This window comes from Zea mays, chromosome 6 (genome assembly GCF_902167145.1).
Source record: "Zea mays cultivar B73 chromosome 6, Zm-B73-REFERENCE-NAM-5.0, whole genome shotgun sequence".
Taxonomy (NCBI): domain Eukaryota; kingdom Viridiplantae; phylum Streptophyta; class Magnoliopsida; order Poales; family Poaceae; genus Zea; species Zea mays.
Window position 1 is genome coordinate 21065571 of NC_050101.1, and position 25000 is coordinate 21090570.

General features: G+C 46.3%; 1 long non-coding RNA gene and 1 pseudogene across 2 annotated transcripts; both read right to left on the minus strand.

Moving 5' to 3' along the window:
• Nucleotides 1-3020: 3020 nt before the first annotated feature.
• Nucleotides 3021-10643, minus strand: LOC100278990 (transmembrane pseudogene; annotated as a pseudogene). Its single transcript, NR_169153.1, has 10 exons — nucleotides 10317-10643; nucleotides 9431-9651; nucleotides 9066-9130; nucleotides 7577-7637; nucleotides 5440-6749; nucleotides 4778-4859; nucleotides 3990-4052; nucleotides 3773-3854; nucleotides 3357-3559; nucleotides 3021-3272 (listed from the first exon to the last, which is right to left on the minus strand). The product of NR_169153.1 is annotated as a transmembrane pseudogene (transcript).
• A 587-nt stretch (nucleotides 10644-11230) lies between these two features.
• On the minus strand, nucleotides 11231-11891 carry LOC109943405 (uncharacterized). Its single transcript, XR_002266071.2, has 3 exons — nucleotides 11773-11891; nucleotides 11499-11564; nucleotides 11231-11320 (listed from the first exon to the last, which is right to left on the minus strand). It is a non-coding gene; the product is annotated as an uncharacterized lncRNA (long non-coding RNA).
• Nucleotides 11892-25000: the final 13109 nt, after the last annotated feature.

The window sequence follows — 25000 nt, forward strand, 5'->3', positions numbered from 1 at the left end:
TTCACTCCAGACATGCGCTCTAGGTTCGGTGTCTTTCCACACGCTGGGACTTAGCCCGTTTTCGCGGCCGTGGCCGAACCGTTGTTTTCGGCCCGCGCTCCTGTAACACCCTGAATTTGGGGGTATAAAATTTCTTTGCTCATATTCACAAATTCAGGTGTTACTTTTCTTTCCTCATCCTTCCCCAATCTCCTCTCTCTCATTTCTATAGGAGAAAAGTGGTTATCTTATTTATAATTATAGTCTATTAGCTCAAACTCCAAGGGAGTATGAATTGTTGCATCATGTTGAACCCTAGATTTCACTTTTGTTGGGTGCATAATTCTCAAAAAGTCTAATTTGAATTTGTGGCTCATTTGAATTTGAATCAAATAGAGAAAATAAAAAGAAAAGAGAAAACAAATACCAAAATAAAAGAAAAAGGAAAAGAAGCCCGCTTTCCCCGCCCCCTCGGCCTTTCGGCCCAGTCGGCCCATCTCGCGCGCGCCCGCCTCCCGCTCTCTCTGCTCGCCCGGCCCCACCTGTCGGCGCTGCCGCTTCCCCGCGCGTGCGCCCGCTCCCTCGCTCTCTCTCTGCCCGTGGGCCCGGCCCGTCAGCCCCGCTTTCCTCGCGCCCGCACCCGCTTTCTTCTCTCTCTCTGCGCCGCGGGCCCGGCTTGTCAGCTTCTCCGTCTTCGCATAACCGCCGCCGTGCGTGCCGCGGTCTCCGCGCCCACGTCGCGCGTGGGGCTCGCCCCACCTCGCCCTCGGCCACTTGAGCCCCGAGCCTTGCTCGCCATCTCCCCCTCCCTCATTTGCGCACCAACCGGCCCCTCTTCCACCTCTCCCTCGCTGTGCGCACGCCAGAGCGCCGCCGCCGTAAACCCCGCCGTTCCGAGCTCGGTTCCCGGCCGCCGTTGGAGCTCCGCCGTGTCCATTGCCACGGTGAGCTTCGCCCCGACGCCCGCAACCCGGAACGCGCACCAATTTCCCCTTCCCCTCCCTATTTCGCTCTGCCCGCGCTCACCCGCCGTCTGCCGTGCAGCCGCCACCGTCGACCCGGGCCGCCGTCGCGTCTCCGTCGCCACCGAGGAGTCCCCGGAGGCCGCTTTGAGGTAAGGGACCTCTCCCGCCCCTATTGGCCTTTGTCTTGCTCTCTATCGCGTTTAATTCCTCGCCGGAGTAGTTTAGCGCCGCCGCCGAGCCGCTCCACCGTGAACCGCCCCCCTCCGGTGCCCCTGCCCCAACCTAGTCCCCACCAAAAGGTTCCCCGCGCCCTCCCCAACCTTCCCGGCCACTCAGGTCGCCCCGGGGACCCGCAGGGCCCCCGCGCCCCTCGTCTCCGGCGAGTTCTCCGCCGCGGGACGGGCGCCGCCGCCTCAGCTGGCTGGGGAAGGAGACAGGAGCCAGCCGCCCCATCTCCGCCGTCCATCTTAGATCCGACGGCCCTGTTTCAAATAGCCCGAACCCAGCCTCAGCCGTTCGCCTGAGATCCAACGGCCCAGAGCCGTTTCCCCCGCGCCCTGCCTCCCTGCCAACTGGGCCCCGCCTGCCAGTCGCCCGCGCTCGCGCTGCCAACTGGGCCCCGCCTGTCAGCCCCGCGCCCGCGCTGCCCGCCCGGCCCCGCCTGTCAGCCGCTCACGCCGCCGCGCGCCCGCGCGCCCGCCCGCAGGATCTAATCCTGGTCGTCCGTTTGAGATCCAACGACTGTAAGCGCCCGATACCCCTTCGCCCGCGCATTTTCTTAAAGAACCCCCCTGTTTTCTGGAAATTGCGCCCGCCGTCCCTGGTTTCTCGCAGTTAGGTCCTCGGACCTTTTATTTAATTCAAAATAGGTCCTTAGGGTATAATTTTAACCCCTAAACTTGTAAAATTCATAACTTTGTCATATGAACTCCAAATTAGGTGCTTCAAATTGCAAAATGTTCATAATATTATTATCTATCTGTTTATGCAATGTTTCCCTGCTGCTTCCATGTCCCAATTAATGGTTAATCATTAGGATAAAGTTAATGTTATGGGAACCCTATTTGAGATAAATAAAAGATAGTAGACTTTAATAAAAGTTGGAGCACTTAAGTTTATGGACTCAAACACTTAAGTTTAGGAACTTAAACCAGATAATTATTTAATCCCACCACTGACTTAAACCTGATTAGTGGATAATGAATCACTTTGTATAGTCCTCTACCCCAGACCTAGGGAACACACTACTAGAAAACCCCCCTTGTAGCTATGCTTTTTTGGACAATAGGCACGCTTTAATTCGTCTCTATATGAATGTACGCACGCTTTCCAAAAACGTGTTAGAAGCGTCTTCGTATGGACCGTATCAGACTTTGTAGAAATGATTATCGTAAGCGTATATATTAGATGAATAGACGTTTCATAGACACGTTAGATGCATGTTTAGACACATTGATACGCTTTTATAGATGCGCATATAACATGTGTCTATTATTGTTGTTACGTCATATAGTAACGTTTTATTATGTGTGAAAAAATATAGATACGATATTATAGATACATTCATAATTCATGTGTATTACTATAGTCACGTTTTATAGTGACGCTTTATTGCGCATTAAGGAGTATAGAGACGGTGTAGTAGGTGACACGAATGATGACATGGCAGGTGATGTGGATAGGTGACATGGCAGGTGATGTGGAAAAATAACGTGGCAGGTGATGTGGAAAGGTGACGTGTCAGCTGAACTGGCGAGTGATACATTTTATAGTAATGCCAAAACGCGTGTTAACAAAAGTAGAAACAATGATATAGCCACGTTTGTATTGTGTGCCTACGCATATCAATACGTTATATAGTAACGTCAAAGTGTGTATTAAGACCTGTAGAAACGATTTTGTACATACATCTATATTTGTTTGTAATAATATAGATACGTTATACTGTAACACTTTATTACGTGCCAAAAAAAGATGTTTTCATTTATATATTTATATATATAAATGTGCATCGAGATGAATGTTAAAAAATCAAATTATAAACCCTCAATAATATTGCTTTTGGCCTTGGCAAAATATCAAGAAGCTAACTAACTCGATAGCAAACATGTTCAGTAACTGCCAATTGTGTTCACAAAGAAGCAAAGCCAAAGTGGCAATATCATACAAATATCACTTAAAAATTTTAGTAACTACTAGAATCTAACTGATTCACTTTGCAATTATACTAGGCTTCCCATCTAGCTTTGTCCACGCCATCTAGCTTTGTCCACGTGCTGCAGGTATCAACTTGTTGCGGGTACAAGATGAGCTTCTAGCTTGCTTCACCTATGAAGCATGTGTTAGATCAATAACTCAATTTGAAGTTGTTATGGGGACACATGTACTATTTCAAATAAAAAAGAAACTTACATGTGTAATTAGCCAAGGAATAACATAGCCAATAGCATCAATTAGTGTACGAATCTGATTAGATGGTCTAGGTACCTCCTCATATATAATATTGCCAAGAAGTGTGCAAGGGAAAACTCCATATGAGGCATGGCATGGCAGTAAACCACAAGTGGGTCATCTCAGAACTTTTGGATGCATAGGTCATGTCAAGAAGGTAGGTCCTGGAGTCGACAAGCTGTCAGACAGGTCTACTAAAATGGTTCTGCTAGGATATGAATCAGGCACAAAGGGTTACAGAATGGTTGATCCTACAACTGAGAGATTATACATAAGTAGAGATGTGAAGTTTGAAGAGGATGTGGCATGGAACTGGAACAGTGATAGTTGTTTTCAGTCGACTGAAATAGACACAGTCGCATATGGCAAAGAGCTACCTATACATATGGCGAAGAGAGGGGTCTCATCCTCTTGTGGAGCTCATATCCAAGAAGAAATGAAATTGCAGTTATCATAATCCTGCGTGTAATGACAATCTTTTTAGGTTGGGAGCAGTGAATAGATTTCTTAAAAAATGATCTGCAACATGTACCTAGAGGAAGGGTGGAAACAAGCATCACATATTACATTTGTTGTGTGTTCATCAAACCATACCTTCCAACGGTGAAGATTGCAAAGGATAGTAAATGCCCTCTTTGCTCGTGACCCTTCTTCAACCTGACAAACAGGTGTACAAAATGAGCTAGGGGGGAAAATATGTTTACGTTTTTCAATATGTTAAAGCCTGGTACCACACTGACTAATGCATTCACGATATGTCGCAAATCTATAAGAATTTAAAAGGGTGTTTTGCAGTTTAATTTTATTTTTAACCTGTTGGGAATATGCTTAGAGGCACATTGGTCGGGCAGTAGAAAAACAAAACAGTTCACCTTACATACAAGTGATAGACGAGGGGCTGACTGTGCTCTCTTATACTCAAAGTTGGGTAAACTTGTAACAACGATACTAATTTAAACTTTCAATGGTCCTACTTTTTTTTGCTTTTATCAAGACATTTTCGGATTTTTGTAGCCTAATGCTTTTAACACATGGCACGTAGACATAGCTAACCCTTGACCATGCTACAACACTTAATATCATGTCGCTAGCTTATTGACCAAATGACAAGCATTTTTTCTGACTAAAAAACAACAATATAAATTTATTCTTATAAAACAACATTAATTATGATTCCTATAATACAGATTACAGAAATAACTAAAAGACTCTAAGAAGGCATGTAAGTAATATGCCATGTGGCTTCTAGCAAAGCTATGACACTGAACAATTGAGTTTAAGTAGATGTAGTGTAGAATAAGATGAGCAACACAGTTCGTAGGGTAAAAACAGTAGAGGAGAAATAGTTATAGCATAGTAGAATGAGAAGGAAAATAGTATACCTTTGGCATCTTTAGTCCCTGACGGGTTCAAACCTTTCCGAGGTCATAAGGTATTGAGTCAAAGATAAGCGATTGCCAAATCCTATAAAGTGAACAATTCTGTTTCTCAGTAAAATTGATAGTATTTTTTCATGTCAAATACTCAAACCTGAATACCAGATTTCAGATATTTGATAAAATATTCTTCCAGATATATATCACCAAACTGACTAAGATGTTGAATTCAATTTATTATTTTTGGAGAATATAGTAACCAGTTATTGAAATAAGTGATATAAAACATTAAACAAGTTATTGAAATAAGTGATAGAATGTTGTTGTTAGTATGAAAGGCTTTACCAATCGACTCCATGTAAGATTTTTTAAATCTAATAACCAAATTGAAGCACCAGGACCTAGCTGAAAGACAAATTAGTTTATAAAATGTAGAATACATGTGGACAGAATGTAAAAAACAAAACAATAAAAACACTACTTTTGAGAATGTAACTAAGTGAGCCAAGAATGCAACTATCTTTTGAGAATCTCAAACCAATTTTCTGAATGTCAAGTGCATATGGTCATATAGAGTAGTAGAGATTATCAGATGATCTACCAAAACATCACTATCATCAGGATACTTATTTGTTTAAAATTACAGCAAAACAAAGGTGTCTCCATACCTTCTCAGTTATTAGTAATGGTTGGCAGAGCTTCCTCTCTAGAGACCAATACTGAAGTATTTGATTTAAATTCAGTTCGCAATCTATAAACAGTAGAAAATGAAGTCAGTAACTTAGAGAGAAAACTTGGTTCCTAAGTTTTTCTGACTCAAGCGAGTCCCCTGATTTAGTAGTGCAGGGTCCTAAGCAATAATCATACGTTGTAAACTATTCAAGTCATCGAGTAAACAATATATGAAAGCACATACTCATAGTAATCGTGCAGAAACTGCATAGATAATCAACGAATCATGGAAAGTAAAACAGAGCGAAGAGCATGCTAGATTGAGCTTTTCTACTCAAACTTAACAAAGACACCAACAATTGAACATGCATGCTGCTAACTGAATTGTGACGGCACAAAATACTGATAACAGAACATAGTTTTCAGGCGGGTCACACAAACTGATTATATTAGTCTTGTACCCCACTAGAGAAAAGGTGTTCCTTAATAGTCTAGTTCCCTAAAAAGAAAAGGGGTACTATAATGTACCTCTAGTTTCAAATTACAAGTTGTTTGGATTGGGATGCTTGGGTTGGTGATGCATCGATGTAGTTGATCGGGTTCGTATTGGTTCAACTGGCCTGTGTCCACTTATGGGGTAATAATATTCATTTCATCAGAAAACAATACCACCACAATATATATCACATATTTTCATACTCCACGCTAGAAGCCTATGATAGGGGAATATTAAGAACAAGTTGTGATTTGCACTAAACTGCTTGTTGATTAGAACAAGTTGTGATTTGCTCGCACAGGCTTGATAATTTGCATGGATGCTGATTCACCTTTCAAGTACTGATGCATTTTGAACCCTTTCATATAGCAGTTTTAGTTAAGTACTTATTCAAATGAAATGCAGTGCTTATGCATGAATATTTTCACTCCCTTTACCTAAACTTATGGCCCTTTATGTTGTATCAGGAATTTTCTTCATGATGTTGGGCATTGTAATGTTCATCCCTGGGTTCTACTACACAAGGATTGCCTACTATGCATACAAAGGTTACAAGGGCTTATCTTTTTCGAACATCCCACCGATCTGAAGGAGTGTGTTGCCTGCCTGCTGGTTATGAAGTGGTGTCGCTGGTTTAATGCAAATCTGCCATTCCATCCTCCCCAGCGCTTTGATGCAAACTTGCGCGGACGGCGTGGGCACGTGGAATCCGACTTGTAACTGGGTGCGTGCACTGATCAGTGAAACTATAACGTTTACAAAAGGAATTACCTCAGCACTGATTCCTTCCTTGGACAGTATCTCTGCACCCTGAAGCAAACTTAGCATGAGAATGCACCAAAATAACAGCCCACTATGATGAAAAATTAAGACAGACAAGTGACATGAGCACTACTAAAACCATCTATCACCTAAATATCCCTCTTAGGACAAAAATCAAAATTACAGTTTTCGAACGGACAACCTTGTAGATCAGTTTAACAACTAACAAAAGTGCAAAGGAAGGCGAACCGAGATCGCATTTTTTTAAAAAATAACAAAAGTCTGATAAATCAACTCTCGAAATCCAACGCCTACAGCTGCATCTCCTCATCAGCTAGGCTGAGATTTACAACCGATTTGAAATCCAATCAGCGAACTGGACATCAAAATCAGAGCCTATAAATTCAATGAATTCGCCTAAAACCTTTAAAACAAGTGGACGAAATCTTGGAATAACTAAAGAATTCCATGGAGTAGACGTCTGGAAAATGTTGATCCAATGATAATCATTTGTCCTTATGGAGTAGTCAAAATCAAAGGGCATAGAAAGATGCAAGCTTGAATAGCACAAGATAAGTGAGAGTGTGGAAGTTTACCCGACATATGAAGCTGAGAGCCTGAGACATAATTTTAAATTGAACTGTGTAAAGAATTAAGGAATACCTGAAATTCTATTCGACCTAGAACAGAATATATGAAATTAGAGTAGTTTGCTTAGAAACGTGGACAATCTTTATGAACGAGAGGAGGCTCTAAACAAGTAATTTGTGTGTTAAACATTGTTTCGTTTAGTTAAAATATGTCCCATTCAGAAAACTATATATGACTTTCATGTTACAAGAATGAGACTTTAATAAGGTTAGAAACAATTCAACCTGCAAAGTATGCCCACCACGTTGAGGTCCTCCTCCCTGCGAGCACCTCCTTTAGCAATATCTTGTCCACGCGAGCAGAGGTATATAAGGTAGACATTGAAAAAGAGTTATGCGATGGATAATTAGATTGCAATAAATTGGGTATTCTAAATTAATGTCTATTGCTGAAGTCTAATCTAGTAAATAAGATCCTCAAAACTTAAATTCTAAGTAGATATCTACCGAAAAGCTAGAAGGTTCAGAATTGTGGATACATCCCAGAAAAGTAATTAAGCAATAAGAGCTGCTTGTCTTTGGTAGATGTAGCTATAATGTTGTAAAAAACCTAAACTGTAGCAGTAATATGTGATGCTAGGATCCCTACTGCTATCTTCTAATATTGTGATTTTTACTCCTTGCAGGTCACTAATATGTACATTGAACTGTTAAAGGAGAGGGAAAAAGGAACCCAATAGGTTTTTGAAATACCATTTCTTCAATACATAAGCATTAGGTACCTCTGGACAGTCATAGTGGGAGGCAAAAAGTGATTAATATAAAAGCTGCTTGTCTTCGGTAGATGTGGCTATAATGTTGCAAAAACCTAAACTGTAGCTGTAATATGTGATGCCAGGATCCCTACCGCTATCTTCTAATATTGTGATTTTTACTGCTTGCAGGTCACTAATATGTACATTATTGAACTGTTAAAGGAGAGGGAAAAAAGGAACCCAATAGGTTTTTGAAATACCATTTCTTCAATACATAAGCATTAGGTACCTCTAGACAGTCATAGTGGGAGGCAAAAAGTGATGAATATATTACTAATATAATGAGGTACTATACTAAGTATTTCTTTTTCTTTTGAGATAAAACATGGTCAACTTACAGAATAACCAATTTAGAAAGACAGAAAGTGATGAATATATTTGTGATTAAAGGGATGCAAAAAGGTTCAGAACTTGTGAACTGTGTCAAACAAGCACAAACTTGATGTTTGCTTCAACTTTCTAATGCTAACCAGGGATGAGGTGAATTCATTTTGCCAATAAAAAACCTCAAAACATGACATAGTAGCAGTAAATGGTCATTACATGGATTTCGTTTCACAATAGTTGGTTGGAATTAAATTAGCTAAAATTTGTAGACATAAGTAGCGGTCAAATAGATTATAACTAATCAATAGCCTTATACTTGAGAAGACGTATAGGCATAGAATGAAACACCAGGCACATGGACTTACAATCTGTCCAATTAAGATTCCTCTACTGCCTTGAATTTTCCTTTTCTAAATCTAGAAGTTTAGAGCATATACTTCAAAAGCTTCTGAAAATAAATTTTATTGCACATAAAAGGTGGAGGATAGAAATGTTGGTTTCTATTATATAAAGTTAACCATAACCATTGGAATATTAGATGCATGAATGACTATGGTGAATACGAGTGCATGGCAAATAAAGCTAGTATAATACCCTCAGACTGAAATATAAACATTGGTTGGTTAACTAACCTTAAGAACACCCTTGACAAAATAATCAGATCCACCATTCCTCAATTCCAAGGCCTCATATATCTCTGAGAGGTCAATTGTTTAAAGATAAAAACGTCAAAATTTTGTGCATATGTGCCAAACATACAGAATTGGAGGCAAACACAAAAAAAGGTGACCTATTCAAAAAGCAAAGGTGTTTGGACCACAGACAGAGATTTCTCAAAAAAATCCATCCCAAACCAAATAGGAGATATTGACATGTCAAAATTATTAAACATGGCATGGTATCACATTTAATCTTTTTGTTCAACATCACCAAAGAGCATATTGTAATATGAATTACAACTACGTCGACTAAATCACCGTGGGGCATGGGGGCTCACCAGATGTCGACTCTGCCGCGGCCAAAGTACCGGTACATGAACTAGGGGATGCATGAAGGTTGACGGTGCTGATGCACACCAGCAGTCAGTAGAAGAGATCGAGCTTGTTGTGGTTGAGGTCCATGGCGAACAAGCTGGCAGGCCTTCTGCGGGAGCTGTTGTAGTCCTCCACCGTGATCACCAAGCTATGGAGTTGTACAACCCCCCAACATTCTTATAGCCTGCACGCACAACCCGCACCCAAAAAATCAGAGTTGGTGAAACAAAGAACCTCGATTTTGGCTGGGTGAGGCACACAACCAACCTCCGCAAGGCACGTGACCTTGCCCCGGCAGGTTGAGGCGTCGATGCAGTTCAAGGTGAGGCGTGATCCGACTCAGGAGGCCACAGTGAGGGTCTCCGGTGGGGGCTAGGTCAAGCGCGCGTGGTTGTTGAGCAGGTTCCGTCACCAGTTCGTGGTCCCGCTGGGCCACCTCGAGCACCTCGTCTTCGCAGCGCTGCTGGAGGAGGCCGAAAGCGATTTGGCTTACATCACCTGGCCGCCCCCACCATCCCCTGTCCAGCCGACATTGAACCCCAACAACCTTGGGTTCTATGACATGGTCAATAACACCCCCGGCACGCATGGGGTCCATCAATCGGTCGATCGAGGGGCATGGAGGAGGAGAAGGGAGTTTAGGGTTAGGGTTCATGGGGGCGCTTATCGGTTACCAGAACTCAGAGAGGACCTTGACATGCCACTTATGGGAGCTTACGAGTTACCATTGTGCTGGTGCTTGTGCACTGACGGCGTGACATCGAATGAAGGAAGCAGAGGGTGAGATTCAGAGATGGAAGGAGGGGTACTGCTCAATCTGGGGTAGGGATTGGGATGGAGGTGGTGTACCTTGAAGAAGATGTTGATGCATAGACCTCAACACGAGTTCCCCCATGCCCTCCGGCCTGCACACGTCCTCCGAGTTGTGGGGGGCAAAGCCTCCCTGTGCTCCATTTTAGTGCGGGCGCAACCTCCCTGCGCGGCGGTGGGTTGCGGCCGCGGTATCCAGGCGTCCGTTCCGGCGAGCCTCGAGGCGGGGAGCGGCGTTTGCGGGTGGGATCGGACGACTCACATCGGCGTTTGCGGCGGCAGAATCGAGGTAGGGACAACAGGGGACGGAGTTCGGGGGCAGCTGAAATCGGGGGAGCCGGGGAGGGGAGGGAGGCTGGGGCGACGGTTTCGGGGAGCCATGAGCAGGACTGGTGTGCGGGATCAGGGTGCGAGACTGAAACGTAGGATCGGACGGCTGCGATTATAGAACAGTGGAACGGATGGTTGAGATCGCAGAATGGCAGAACGGCAGGCTACCCTTGCAGCCTTAATAAGTAGTATAGATATAGATATAGATACCGGGAGGGCGGTCATTCCCTCCCGAGCCGCGTTTTTTTTATACTGCTGCAGCTTAGCTTAAAGGATATCAGATTTTCTAAAAGTGCTTCCACAATACAAAATTATAATAACCAAATGACTATTGTCCTTACTATATCTATCTATATGACTATGAGGTACCTCAAGGCTCAAGTAAACTGATTTCTGAAGTTTACACTCTCTTCTTGGTTTTGACATGTGTGTGATAGAACTCCCCCCCACAAAATGAAATACATGGTCAGGCACTTTCGCGAAAAAAAGTAAAATGCTTTCAGAATTTTTTACATGACTGTATCCTGAGCAGCTGGTGTTCAGTGCCTTTTTGCCTTATGAAGCCCTGGGGACACCTCTACGCATAAATCTACCTTTTGATTGTGGTGATATAAAACAATAATCAGAGTCAGGAAAAGAGTTCTGTAACTCACGTTGAAGGTGCCTGAAGAAAAGAGTAAGCCAAAAAAACAGCAATCATCGCAAATACACCCCTGTTAACAAGAGATAGTATAAATTAGTCCAGAAGCTCTCCTTAAAATGGTAACCAGCACATGAGACTAAGAAAAATGGTGATCGGAAATATTGAGTTCAGTTCAGCACCAAGGAAGCTTCATAAAAAAATATAGCTGCAAGAAAAGGCAATAGAAGAGGACAAATCATTACAAATACCTCTTGACTGACCAAACACGATCAGCAGATGAGCTCCTTTCTGGATCGAGAGCACCACTTGCCCAACTGATAAGAACATGAAACAATACTTATCAAACATAAATTTCATGTGCATCTGCAGTATTTTGGATAATATATATAATGGTGATTCAAATTGAAGAAAAGGGTCCAAAAATACCACAACAGGCCATAACCAATGATATATTATTATTATTTTAAAAAAGGCATGTTCGTGTCTATTAAATGTTCCACAGATAAAAGACTATGAACTCACATTAAAAGGCATGTTCCCGTCAGCAAGAGCGAGATCATTCGAGGCTTGTATGCCCAAGCCGTCCATGGATCTACATCACCAAAGTAATCGAGTGGTCTTATACTACCATTGCAGACGGTGCCATTACAACCTCTGCGAAGTTCATGATGACCATTGGCCCCCATTACAACAGCCTTGGCAATTTACTATCTGCAAAAATATACAGAGCAGCACTTGAGAATGCATAATAATCCTACTGACCTTCGGAAGACAAAAAATCACCACTCTTCCACGAAAAAAAGCAGCATGTATCTGTATCTCCAATACTTGCTAAAAACTAGCAAATGAAAAGCATGCCACTGTGAGGCCACAGAAAAAAAGTATGTACAAGTGGATAAAAAGTCATGAATGGTCTAGCATATCTAATTAGGCATAAAAACATCAGGCTGTAGCTACAGTCGTAACCTTGAAGCATAAAACCTACTTTGCTAAGTACAAGTTCTGCATTGCTTGCTCAATCATTTGCCAGAGATCACTTAATGAGCCCTACTCAGCTCCAAAATGGTTTCGGTGGCATTCAAGCTAGGTGCCAAATTCCATACCCGAAACGCTTCCAGTTTCTCCAAAATAACAGAAGGGGTGTGGTGTGCTACAACCAGAGGCTGCGTACGTTAGAGCAGAGCACAGCTGAGAGCAAGGCCGAGCAAAGGAAACATACATTCCCATGAAGAAGACGAAGAGCAGCAAAAGGGATCGAGCAATTCAAAAGGAACACATATAAAACAGCCCGTGGGTTAAACAAGTGCGGAAATAGATAGATATAGTAAGGACAATAGTGCTTCCACAATACAAGATTATAATAACCAAAATACTGCATGGCTGCCTACGCGGTGGATCTGGTACCCGAGAGTGGAGGTGTAGAGGTTGAAGGCGGCGCGGTTGGATCGGCGGACGTGGAGGGAGACGTACTCGGCGCCAAAGACCTGGTCCATGGCTGCCTGCGCGGCGGACATGAGCTTGGTGGCGAGCCCGAGCTTGCGGTGGGAGCGGAGCACCGCGAGGGAGGTGATGTGGCGGTGGCGGCGCGGCCCGATCGCGGTCGCGGTGGCGGCGCGGCCCGGTTGCGGTGGCGCGGCGGCGTCGCGGGCTGCGCGGCGGCGGCGCGGCGGCGGCGCGGGCTGCCGTTGGTGAGAGAGAAGCGCGTGTGGGCGGGATGAGACAGGGTGAGAGAGAGGAGGCTCGAGAGAGAGAGAGAGAGTCGTGCACATGGGATTTGCATTTAGGTTTTCAGATTAGTTTGACGGTGTCCACAAGCCCAACAAACTTAACTAAAAAATATGGGTACCCACGTTCCTAACTCGTTAAGTTCGACGGTTTTATCTAGGGCCCACGAATTTAAATTAAAAACGTGAGTACACACGTTTTTAACATAACTCATGAACTTAACTCAAGTAAGAACGTGGGTACCCACGTTCTTACTTTTACCCACGAATATTTATCAGTTTGTTGTAGTGTTAGCCTCCTATAATATATATCACGTTAGCTCTAGTGGAAGATATACCACACAACAACTATGGTGACTAATATACCTCGGTAGGTTACATGTTTTAAATTTTACACCAAAAACATCTGTACATGGTTAAGGATAAATTGCTAATACACATTAAAACGTGTCTTCAAGTAGTAACGGTTAAAAGCGTATCTAATTTCATATCAACTAGAGATATTTTGTTATCACATAAAAAACATCTCTATGTGGCTAAGAACGGTTATTCGATGCGCTTTATGACGTATCTTCATGTTAGTCACGTATTGAAAGCATGTCTAATTATGTCATTTTTATACGTTTTTAATTGCATATCAAAAAGCGTCTTAAGGTTTCTATAGACGATTTTAATACGTGTTTTGCAACGTGTCTATAGGTTACTGACGATTGAAAGCGTGTCTAATTTCGTGTCATTCTAATACGATTTTAATAGCGTGTTAAAAATTGTGTTTAGGTATCTCTTCACGTTGAAAGCGTGTCAAATACCGTAACATTTTGATGCGTTCTTAAAATTGTTTCAAATAACGTCTTTATGTACCGCCGTAGAGACGCTTTTGTATGCGCTACAACTAAAACGTACATACAAGGGGGGTTTTCTAGTAGTGACACTAGAGTGCCTATCCCTTTTCTACTATGAACTTGTGTTTTCTCTGCTGCATATGTTTGGTATGTTGCTTTTGTTTGTTACCTTCCCAAGTGCATAGTGTGAATGATTACTTTACGTAGACAACGAGCAGTCTGTGTTTCCCGAGGAGGTTGCAGAGGAAGTCCCTGATCAGCAGTTTGGTGAAGGCAAGTGTCCTCTGTCCCATTATGTCCTATTCATTTATAACTTACTACCCCGCATTACTCACTTGAAACCTAAGGATTGACTAGCTTTACACTTTACTTTATCCTTGATGACCTTATGGGCTGTTATGGTTAGCACTCTGCTATTGCCTTAACTTAATCAATGAACATGATGTGACTATTTATGATACTGTTATCCTGATGATGTTGATGATCTTGTGATACTCTAGGGGGCTCAGGCTGTTTCCTGAGCACCTCTCCGTAAGGACTTTTTCGTTGAGAGACCACCCGGGATAACAGTGCAACCATGAGGGTGAAATGGGATGCCCTTAGCTGATTAATTAGATGAACTAGAGGTGTAGTTGCTTCGCCGTCGTGCCGTCAATGGGGTCCAGGCACAGTGCTTGCTCTGCCGAGGCTGAGTGCCGAGGTTCTTTCGTTTTGCTTTTTGTTAGTCACTCTCCTGCGGGGAGGGGTACTGTGTTTATCAAACTGGAGAAACCTAACGGGCAGCTATGATCTCTAGGGAATCTTTGTAAAAGCTACGTAGTGATGCCCTGCCGGACCACCTAGGAAGTGATCAATGGGGATTAGCTCTCCCCGGGCAGAACGGGAATCACGGCTCATGGGTAAAGTGTGCAACCTCTGCAGAGGGTAGTGAAACTGATATATCAGCCGTGCTCACGGTTAAGAGCAGCCTTGGGATCCTCTTTGATTAGAGATACAGATGGTTCGAGATACAAGGATTATGTTATGGTTTTGGTTCGACTATGATGATGATGTTCCTCGATGAGGAAATGGTTTACGGGTTGGTTAATGCTAAAATCTGGCTTCTACTAATGATAAATACCTGACCAACTAAAAGCAACTGCTTGAGCCTAACCCCACATAAAGCTAGTCCACTTCAGCCAAACGGGACATTTGCTGAGTACGTTGATGTGTACTCATCCTTGCTTTACCACAAAACACCAGGTTGCCCGCATTGTAACCACTGCTCAGGAGAAGGTGAAGCCGTGGAAGGAGACTTCCAGGAGTTCCAAGACTACGACGAATTCTAGGTGTGGGTTGGCGGCAACCCCCAGTCAGCTGCCTGTGGAGGCCTTATCTTTACTGCGTTTCGCTAGTACTTTGATTTCCCTGTTAAGACAATGACTATGTGGATGTCTATGACTCTGTGATGTAATAAGTTAATACTCTTTCATGTTATTATTCGAGCATTGTGCGATGATGTTCATTTATGTAATCGCTGTGTACGTGAGTTCTGATCCTGGCACGTACATGGTTCGCATTCGGTTTGCCTTCAAAACCGGGTGTGACATAAGTGGTATCAGAGCCGTGCTGACTGTAGGACCGCTGACCTAGAGTAGCACTGGTCGTACTAAGGACTATTGACCTTCCCTCTCACCTTGACCTCTGTTGTTACTTCAAAAGTCGGTCACTTCGACCAACCCTATGTTTTACTACATATATATACTATATTATACCTTGTCCAAAAATTTTTATCTTATTCTGTCTATGGTTTATTCACTTGTCATATTAGTTCTGCTCTTACTCTTGTGCTTACGGTGTCTTTTGTAGATGGCTCGTCTTAGACACACTGCACGTAAGTCGGTGATTCCTTTCCTGCCGTCTCGACTTGCGGAGCGTCCTCTACACCGCACCGTGTCCGGACAGTCGAGTCACCTGGAAAGGCTGCACCACCGTCTGCGTGAGGAGCAGGAACACCGGCGCCAGCACGGAGAGCAGCAGGGCTCTTCCTCCCCACCCCAGCGAGAGGTGGAGTCCGTGAGGCCCCGTTCCTCTGTTGCCCAGCTGGAGGCGCCCCCTGCACCACCGCGGGACGTCCCAGCTGTTGGAGGAGCTACTGGAGGAGATCCCGACGACGACGACTCAGACCATAGCACGGAGTCCTCTGAGCCGCAGGAGGCGGAAGGATGGGTCGCCCGACCCATCACCCGTGACGCCGCTCGCGGTTGTCACTTCCACGACGCACTCGACACCTTGCTGCGCCAGGCTTTCGACCGGCACACCTGGTCGATCGAGTATCGTTGTGTAGTCTACCAGCACAGTCGCGGGAGGTACCCGGACCGCTGGGAGGCTACCTGCCTAGTTCGCCGTCCGGAGGATGACCTCTGGGGTGCGGAGGCCGTCTCGGAGCACTACTCCATCTCCGAGAGGGACACTGCAGAGGCGGCTATGCAGGATGCAGCCCGGCGAGCACTCTCCCAGTACTGTTCTTTGTTCGGTGGCGTGGCCGACGGTCTTAACCTTCGGTACTACCCCCGCCGTCCTACTGGCAGCACGGAGAGTGTGGTTGTCTCACCTGTGGGTGAGGGTAACCCTAGGTTGAGCAGCACAGTCAACCTAGTCGCAGTGCTTAACACTGAGCTGGACCACTATCTGGACGAGCTAAGCAGGGCTCGAACGGAGATTGCGGAGTTGCGTGCTGAGCTGGCAGAGCGCCATCACCAGGAGGGTGGTTCCCCCGCTCCTGTTGGGATTCAGCACCCATACCGCTCGCCGCCACGTGGTCACCACACTTATGGTTCCCCTGTCTGTAAGACCAGGATAGATCTGGATCCTTAGATCGTTAGCGTCGGAGTTTGTAATAATTCTTAAGTCAGATGTCTCAGTCTTAGGTAGTCAGTTTAGTTTGCTTATCAGTTGCTTCCATTTAGTTTAGTTGCTTATCAGTTGCTTTCATGCTTGTTATGATGAACTTGTGCTGGATTCGGATCTTTGTAATGACTGTTGCCAACCCGTGGGTTTCCCCTGCGGTTTGGCCTAGCTAGTAATGTTAATGAAGTCAGTTGCTTAGTTGGGAAACCAATTGTCTCCACTTTCCTTCTTATCTGCGAAGCTGTGTTGAATCATAATGAGGATCAGTGAAGCTCCTTGTTCACTCAGTGTCATGAAGAATTCTGTATTCTCTTTTCTTATGCTGAAGGGTTGTAAGATCAATGCTGATGTGTGAATGTCTTCCACAGATGTCTGACAACAGGCGCCGATGCAACAGGCGTGCTCAGCAAGAGCAGCATGACCAGCAGGAGGATCAACAGAGGCAGCCTCCCCCACCACCCCCGATGTCAGTGGAGCAGATGTTCTTGATGCAGACTCAGGCAGTGCAGGCCATTGGGCAGACTCTGGCAGCCATGCAGCAGGCTCAACAGCAACCCCAACCCCAATTGCAAGTGTAGATGCCCCAGATGCCACGGGATAAGCGTGGTGAGTTCATGAGAGGGCACCCTCCTACCTTCGCCCATTCTGCTGACCCAATGGATGCAGAAGACTGGCTGCGCGCAGTGGAAAGGGAACTGCGCACCGCCCAATGTGACGACAGGGAGAAGGTTCTGTATGGTCCCCGTCAGTTAAGGGGAGCAGCCCAGTCCTGGTGGGAGTCCTACCTCGCCACCCATGCTAACCCCGAAGCCATCACCTGGGAAGAATTCAGCGAGAGTTTCCGCAGGTACCATGTGCCGGAGGGACTGATGATCGTGAAGAAGGAGGAGTTTCTGGCTCTGAAGCAGGGACCCCTGTCTGTTAGTGAGTACAGAGACAAGTTTCTGCAGCTGTCTCGTTATGCACCTGAAGACGTCAACACCGATGCTAAAAGGCAGTACAGGTTCATGAGAGGTTTGGTGGATCCCCTGCATTACCAGCTGTTGAATCACACCTTCCCCACCTTCCAGCACCTGATCGATAGGGCAGTTATGACTGAGAAGAAGCGTAAGGACATGGAAGATCGGAAGCGCAAGATGAGTGGACCCCAGTCCGGAGGCATCAGCCGTCCACGTTTCTCAGGCAGTTCATCTCAGCAAGGCAGACCTGGTCACCCACAGGGATATCAGAATCAGAATCAGCGTCCGCATCAGCAGCAGTTTCAGAGGCAGTATCAGCAGCAGCAGCAGTATCGTCAGCACAGCCAGCAGGGAGGTAATCAGTATCAGAAGCAGAACAACTAGGCACCTCGCCTTCCTGCCCCCGCAGCAAATCAGAGCAACCAAGCAGCCCCAGCACAAGGAGGAGGCAGAGGATGTTTCCACTGTGGAGATCAAGGCCACTGGGCGATGCAGTGCCCAAAGAAGTCGGCGCAGCAGCAGACCAACCCCAATGCTCCAACAAGATAAGGTGTACTGCAGCCGGCAGCAGGCAATCGTAACCAAGCGTACAACTGTGGAAAGGTGAACCACTTGGAGGCCGAAGCGATCCAGGGTGCACCAGATGTGGCAGTAGGTATGTTCTCAGTCGAATCTCATCCCGCAAAAGTGCTATTCGATACTAGTGCAACTCATTCGTTTGTCACTACAACATGGGTAGAATTGCATAACATCTCAGTAGAGGCAATGATGCCGCCCATGAGGATTAATTCGGTTGGTGGCAAGGTGCAAACAGATAAAATATGCTCAAATATGATGATGGAAATAAGGGGGATAGGATTCCCCAGTGACTTAATAGTAATAGACACCCCTGGGATAGACATTATTTTAGGGATGAATTGGTTAATGAAGTATGAAGCAAATGTTAGTTGTGACAAGAGGACCGTAACATTGAAGTCCCCGTCAGGAGAGGAGGTAGTGGCCGAGCTATGGATGCCTAAATCAGCGGAGGGAGTCTGTCACCAGATTTCAGTTGATAGTAAGGAGCCTAACCCGCTCGAGGCTATCAAGGTCGTGTCAGACTTTCCGGATGTGTTTCCCGAGGAGCTAACGGGCATGCCACCGGAGAGAAAGGTTGAATTTGCCATAGAGCTTATCCCTGGTACCGCCCCCATTTCTAAAAGGGCCTATCGAGTGTCTGGACCAGAACTGGTAGAACTCAAGAAGCAGATAGATGAGATGTTAGAGAAGGGTTACATCAGGCCAAGCACCTCGCCTTGGGCCGCCCCAGTATTGTTTGTAGAGAAGAAAGATGGTACCAAAAGGATGTGCATAGATTACAGAGCCCTGAATGAAGTCACTATTAAGAACAAGTACCCTTTGCCAAGAATAGAAGATCTGTTTGACCAACTCAGAGGTGCCAGTGTATTCTCGAAGATAGATCTGAGATCAGGTTACCATCAACTCAGAATCCGACCCTCGGACATACCGAAGACGGCATTCATCACCAAGTATGGGTTATATGAGTTCACAGTTATGTCCTTTGTTTTGACAAATGCACCAGCCTTCTTTATGTACCTGATGAACAGTGTGTTCATGGATTATCTGGACAAGTTTGTGGTAGTGTTCATCGACGACATTCTCATATACTCTCAAAGTGAGGAAGATCATGTAGAGCATTTGAAGATGGTATTGCAAAGGCTTCGAGAACATCAGTTGTATGCCAAGCTGGGCAAATGCGAGTTCTGGATTCATGAAGTCTTGTTTCTGGGTCACATCATAAATCAAGATGGGTTGGCAGTGGATCCAAAGAAAGTGGTAGATATCCTGAACTGGAAAGCACCAAAGGATGTTCGTGGGATCAAGAGCTTCATCGGAATGGCTGGATATTACAGACGTTTCATTGAAGGCTTTTCAAAGATTGCTAGACCAATGACAGCATTATTAGCGAAGAAAGTCGAGTTTAAGTGGACCCAAAAGTGTCAGGAAGCATTTGAAGAACTGAAGAGTAGATTGACTACAGCTCCTGTGTTAATCCTGCCTGATGTTCACAAGCCATTCTCAGTGTATTGCGACGCTTCTTACACCGGATTGGGATGTGTGCTAATGCAAGAAGGAAGAGTTGTAGCATACTCATCTCGACAGTTGAAGATCCATGAGAAAAATTATCCCACCCATGACCTGGAGTTGGCAGCAGTGGTTCATGCCTTAAAGACCTGGAGACATTACCTGTATGGGTAGAAGTGCGACATCTACACAGATCATAAAAGTCTGAAGTACATATTCACCCAGTCAGAGTTAAACATGAGGCAGCGAAGATGGTTGGAATTGATCAAATACTATGAGTTGGAGATACATTACCATCCGGGCAAAGCCAATGTTGTTGCAGATGCTCTGAGCAGGAAGAGTCAAGTTAATATGTTCGCCTCATACCCGATGCCATATGAGTTAGCCAAAGAGTTCGACAGACTGAGCCTTGGTTTCCTGAACAGTACGCAAGGAGTAACGGTGGAGTTAGAGCCCACCCTAGAGCGGGAGATCAAAGAAGGGCAGAAGGATGATGAAAACATCAACAAGATTCGGCAGCTGATCTTAGAAGGAAGAGGCAAAGACTTTCGAGAGGATGAAGAGGGAGTAATATGGTTCAAGGACCGATTGTGTGTTCCCGACCTCAAACCTATTCGGGAACTGATTCTCAAGGAAGCCCATGAGACAGCCTACTCCATACACCCTGGAAGTGAGAAGATGTACCAGGATTTAAAAAGGAGGTTTTGGTGGTATGGCATGAAAAGAGAGATCGCAGAATATGTCGCCATTTGTGATAGTTGTCAGAGAACCAAAGCAGAGCATCAGAGGCCTGCCGGATTGTTGCAGCCATTGCGGATTCCTCAGTGGAAGTGGGATGAGATCGGGATGGATTTTATAGTTGGCCTACCTCGCACCCGGGCCGGTTATGATTCCATCTGGGTGGTTGTGGACCGCCTAACAAAGGTGGCCCATTTCATACCTGTGAAGACAACATACACCGGAGCAACGTTAGCTGAGTTATACATGTCACAGATAGTCTGCCTTCATGGTGTGCCGAAGAAGATAGTGTCAGATCGAGGAACGCAGTTCACATCTCATTTTTGGTAGCAGCTACAAGAAGCTTTGGGCACCCATTTGAACTTCAGCTCAGCTTATCACCCGCAGACAGACGGTCAGACTGAAAGAACTAATCAGATCCTAGAAGATATGTTGAGAGCCTGTGCGTTGCAAGACAAGTCAGGATGGGACAAAAGATTACCTTATGCAGAATTCTCCTACAACAATAGTTACCACGCCAGCTTGAAGATGTCACCGTTTCAGGCACTCTATGGACGGAGTTGTAGGACTCCGCTGCATTGGGACCAGCCTGGAGAGAGACAGGTGTTTGGCCCCGACATCTTTCTTGAAGCCGAAGAGAATATCAAAATGGTTCGGGAGAACCTGAGGATAGCACAGTCAAGACAGCGAAGCTATGCGGACCGCAGGAGAAGAGAACTGAGTTTTGAAGTGGGAGACTACGTCTATCTGAAGGTGTCACCTATCAGGGGAGTCAGAAGGTTCGGAGTCAAAGGCAAGTTAGCACCCCGGTACGTTGGACCATATCAGATTCAAGCAAAGCGTGGAGAAGTGGCCTACCAGCTCAACCTACCAGAGAGCTTGTCAGCAGTGCACAATGTGTTCCACGTGTCGCAATTGAAGAAATGTCTGCGAGTACCAGAAGAGCAGTTGCCAGTGGAGGGTCTGGAAGTTCAGGAAGATCTGACCTACATAGAGAAGCCAACGCAGATTTTGGAGTTTGCAGACAGGGTCACCCGGAGAAACACCATCAGAATGTGCAAAGTCAGATGGGGTCACCACTCGGAGGAAGAAGCAACCTGGGAACGAGAAGATGATCTGAAAGCCAAATACCCCGAACTCTTTGCTGACCAACCCTGAATCTCGGGGGCGAGATTCTGTTAAGGGGGATAGGTTTGTAACACCCTGAATTTGGGGGTATAAAATTTCTTTGCTCATATTCACAAATTCAGGTGTTACTTTTCTTTCCTCATCCTTCCCCAATCTCCTCTCTCTCATTTCTATAGGAGAAAAGTGGTTATCTTATTTATAATTATAGTCTATTAGCTCAAACTCCAAGGGAGTATGAATTGTTGCATCATGTTGAACCCTAGATTTCACTTTTGTTGGGTGCATAATTCTCAAAAAGTCTAATTTGAATTTGTGGCTCATTTGAATTTGAATCAAATAGAGAAAATAAAAAGAAAAGAGAAAACAAATACCAAAATAAAAGAAAAAGGAAAAGAAGCCCGCTTTCCCCGCCCCCTCGGCCTTTCGGCCCAGTCGGCCCATCTCGCGCGCGCCCGCCTCCCGCTCTCTCTGCTCGCCCGGCCCCACCTGTCGGCGCTGCCGCTTCCCCGCGCGTGCGCCCGCTCCCTCGCTCTCTCTCTGCCCGTGGGCCCGGCCCGTCAGCCCCGCTTTCCTCGCGCCCGCACCCGCTTTCTTCTCTCTCTCTGCGCCGCGGGCCCGGCTTGTCAGCTTCTCCGTCTTCGCATAACCGCCGCCGTGCGTGCCGCGGTCTCCGCGCCCACGTCGCGCGTGGGGCTCGCCCCACCTCGCCCTCGGCCACTTGAGCCCCGAGCCTTGCTCGCCATCTCCCCCTCCCTCATTTGCGCACCAACCGGCCCCTCTTCCACCTCTCCCTCGCTGTGCGCACGCCAGAGCGCCGCCGCCGTAAACCCCGCCGTTCCGAGCTCGGTTCCCGGCCGCCGTTGGAGCTCCGCCGTGTCCATTGCCACGGTGAGCTTCGCCCCGACGTCCGCAACCCGGAACGCGCACCAATTTCCCCTTCCCCTCCCTATTTCGCTCTGCCCGCGCTCACCCGCCGTCTGCCGTGCAGCCGCCACCGTCGACCCGGGCCGCCGTCGCGTCTCCGTCGCCACCGAGGAGTCCCCGGAGGCCGCTTTGAGGTAAGGGACCTCTCCCGCCCCTATTGGCCTTTGTCTTGCTCTCTATCGCGTTTAATTCCTCGCCGGAGTAGTTTAGCGCCGCCGCCGAGCCACTCCACCGCGAACCGCCCCCCTCCGGTGCCCCTGCCCCAACCTAGTCCCCACCAAAAGGTTCCCCGCGCCCTCCCCAACCTTCCCGGCCACTCAGGTCGCCCCGGGGACCCGCAGGGCCCCCGCGCCCCTCGTCTCCGGCGAGTTCTCCGCCGCGGGACGGGCGCCGCCGCCTCAGCTGGCTGGGGAAGGAGACAGGAGCCAGCCGCCCCATCTCCGCCGTCCATCTTAGATCCGACGGCCCTGTTTCAAATAGCCCGAACCCAGCCTCAGCCGTTCGCCTGAGATCCAACGGCCCAGAGCCGTTTCCCCCGTGCCCTGCCTCCCTGCCAACTGGGCCCCGCCTGCCAGTCGCCCGCGCTCGCGCTGCCAACTGGGCCCCGCCTGTCAGCCCCGCGCCTGCGCTGCCCGCCCGGCCCCGCCTGTCAGCCGCTCATGCCGCCGCGCGCCCGCCCGCCCGCCCGCAGGATCTAATCCTGGTCGTCCGTTTGAGATCCAACGACTGTAAGCGCCCGATACCCCTTCGCCCGCGCATTTTCTTAAAGAACCCCCCTGTTTTCTGGAAATTGCGCCCGCCGTCCCTGGTTTCTCGCAGTTAGGTCCTCGGACCTTTTATTTAATTCAAAATAGGTCCTTAGGGTATAATTTTAACCCCTAAACTTGTAAAATTCATAACTTTGTCATATGAACTCCAAATTAGGTGCTTCAAATTGCAAAATGTTCATAATATTATTATCTATCTGTTTATGCAATGTTTCCCTGCTGCTTCCATGTCCCAATTAATGGTTAATCATTAGGATAAAGTTAATGTTATGGGAACCCTATTTGAGATAAATAAAAGATAGTAGACTTTAATAAAAGTTGGAGCACTTAAGTTTATGGACTCAAACACTTAAGTTTAGGAACTTAAACCAGATAATTATTTAATCCCACCACTGACTTAAACCTGATTAGTGGATAATGAATCACTTTGTATAGTCCTCTACCCCAGACCTAGGGAACACTAGAGTGCCTATCCCTTTTCTACTATGAACTTGTGTTTTCTCTGCTGCATATGTTTGGTATGTTGCTTTTGTTTGTTACCTTCCCAAGTGCATAGTGTGAATGATTACTTTACGTAGACAACGAGCAGTCTGTGTTTCCCGAGGAGGTTGCAGAGGAAGTCCCTGATCAGCAGTTTGGTGAAGGCAAGTGTCCTCTGTCCCATTATGTCCTATTCATTTATAACTTACTACCCCGCATTACTCACTTGAAACCTAAGGATTGACTAGCTTTACACTTTACTTTATCCTTGATGACCTTATGGGCTGTTATGGTTAGCACTCTGCTATTGCCTTAACTTAATCAATGAACATGATGTGACTATTTATGATACTGTTATCCTGATGATGTTGATGATCTTGTGATACTCTAGGGGGCTCAGGCTGTTTCCTGAGCACCTCTCCGTAAGGACTTTTTCGTTGAGAGACCACCCGGGATAACAGTGCAACCATGAGGGTGAAATGGGATGCCCTTAGCTGATTAATTAGATGAACTAGAGGTGTAGTTGCTTCGCCGTCGTGCCGTCAATGGGGTCCAGGCACAGTGCTTGCTCTGCCAAGGCTGAGTGCCGAGGTTCTTTCGTTTTGCTTTTTGTTAGTCACTCTCCTGCGGGGAGGGGTACTGTGTTTATCAAACTGGAGAAACCTAACGGGCAGCTATGATCTCTAGGGAATCTTTGTAAAAGCTACGTAGTGATGCCCTGCCGGACCACCTAGGAAGTGATCAATGGGGATTAGCTCTCCCCGGGCAGAACGGGAATCACGGCTCATGGGTAAAGTGTGCAACCTCTGCAGAGGGTAGTGAAACTGATATATCAGCCATGCTCACGGTTAAGAGCAGCCTTGGGATCCTCTTTGATTAGAGATACAGATGGTTCGAGATACAAGGATTATGTTATGGTTTTGGTTCGACTATGATGATGATGTTCCTCGATGAGGAAATGGTTTACGGGTTGGTTAATGCTAAAATCTGGCTTCTACTAATGATAAATACCTGACCAACTAAAAGCAACTGCTTGAGCCTAACCCCACATAAAGCTAGTCCACTTCAGCCAAACGGGACATTTGCTGAGTACGTTGATGTGTACTCATCCTTGCTTTACCACAAAACACCAGGTTGCCCGCATTGTAACCACTGCTCAGGAGAAGGTGAAGCCGTGGAAGGAGACTTCCAGGAGTTCCAAGACTACGACGAAT